Below are 2,108 nucleotides of genomic sequence, written 5' to 3' on the forward strand. Positions count from 1 at the left end.
AGTAAAAGAGAAAAACCTGCAACCAAACCACCCAAACCCTGCTAATTATGTTTCAGCTAAAGAATTACTTTAGAAGACCAGCATGGTGGCTCACACCTGGAATCCTAGCACTTAGGAAGTAGATCAAAAGTTTAAGGCTAGCCTACACAATACTGTCTCAAAGAAAGGAAAGAAAAAAAAATGTAAATTCTAAGAAACTCCTAGGAATCTTCAATTTGTATTTCACAGGCAAGAAGTAATCACACACAGGTTTCTGAACCTGTCAGAAGAGGATGGTAATAACTTTCTTTAAAAAAAATTCATGTGTATGTGTTCAAGTGGAGGCAGAGGACAACCTTAGGTGTTCTTCAGGGGCTGACCACCTTATCTTCAAACAGGATCTCTTGGTGGGACCAGGGACTTGCAGATTAGCTTGGGTTGGTTGGACAGGGAGACTCAGAAATACTTCTGTCTCTGACTCCTCTGTGGTAAGATTACAAGTACGACCACACCACATAAAAAGTACGAGGCTTTTTATGGAGGCACTGGGGACTGTATTATGGCAAGCACTTCACAACTTGCATGGCTTTAAATGAGAAGAGACAACGAGGGAAGCCATGTCTGGTGCTGCATGTGGGAGCTGACTGCTCAACCCGGTCATTTAGATAGTCGCTCTCTGCTTTTGCTGACCTTTCTGAGGATGGAGATGAACCCAACTTATCAATCACTGTGATCTTCCTGGAAGGCTATCTGCTCTACCTAAAACATTTCTTAATTCTAGAAGAGCCACATGAACTAATTCTTTAATTTCTTGTTATCTTTAATTCCAGCAGTTGGGAGGCCGGGGCAAGTGAGCCTCTGAGAGTTTGAGACTAGGGTGGCTACGTAATGAGTTCCTGTTTCAAAAAAAGCCAATTCCTTGTTTCTTACAGCCATAATTCAGTTTCAAAAACAAAATAATGAAGTTCATTTTTTTTTTTTCTCGAGACAGGGTTTCTCTGTGTAGCCCTGACTGTCCTGGAACTCACGTGGGTAGAGTAGTCAGAATACCAAGATTTGGGGTCTGCGGGAAGAGCAGCATGTTTACGGGGATGAGGGGAAATGATGAGTTTGCTGATTGAATGGCAGACATTCCACTGGTCAATCAGCACAAGATTCAAGTTTGAGTGATCAACAATGGCAGTTTAGATTTTGAACTTTTGTCATAAAAGTTGGTGGCATAAAGGCATGGTGGTGACTCTTGCCATCCGAGCCACTGGGGAGCTGTGGTAGCAGGAATGATTTCAGGTCTAGCCTGGGCTACAAAGCAAGACAGTGTCATCAACACAAAAAAGCAGAAACGCCTCAACAGGAACTGGAAGCCAGACTTCCCATTGAAAGCAAGGACCAAAGTAACCAGGTGTGTAACGGAAAAGAGAGCAAGTGGTGAGGTGCCTACCAGGAAGGAGATGACCCAGGCCCCACCACTGCCTTGATTTTCTCTCTCCAGCTTGACACCTAGAAATAAACACCCAATGCTCAAGCCATGGCATCTTTGTTACAGCCTAGGCTAAGACCCACAGGGCCTCTCTACTCTGACTAGTAGCACTGTATAAAAGTTAGAAACCATTCCGTTCAGAGTAGAAAATCAAAATATACCACTGTCTCAAAGCCAATTTCTTAAGCCCCACCACACTACTAAGACATTAGGTCAGACTATCTAGCCATTAGAAATAGTGGTTCTCAACCTCCCTAATGCTGTAACATGTGGTGGTGACCCCTAACCACAAAATTATTGTTTCTACTTCATAACTGTAAATTTGCTATTGTTATGAGCTGTAGTGTAAATGTTTTCCATTGGTCCTAGGTGACCCCCGTGAAAGGGTTGTTTGAACCCCAAAGGGGTTATGACCCACAAGTTGAGAACCTCTCAGAAGGTGGCGAGCTACATACCTACTCATAAGACTTAGGAAAAGAGGAACCAATGAATTGGCCTAACATTAATGTCGGAATTCTGTCCTTCAGTGGCTCCCGGTTCACACGAAGATTTATCTATTTAAATACCCAAGTCAATCCTAGCAAGAAGGAAGCATGCCTGTCCGTTAGAGTGTGAGTCTAAGACAGTAGCACTTTAAAACGTGACAACACAG

The sequence above is a fragment of the Arvicanthis niloticus genome, chromosome 10 (genome assembly GCF_011762505.2).
Source record: "Arvicanthis niloticus isolate mArvNil1 chromosome 10, mArvNil1.pat.X, whole genome shotgun sequence".
NCBI lineage: Eukaryota > Metazoa > Chordata > Mammalia > Rodentia > Muridae > Arvicanthis > Arvicanthis niloticus.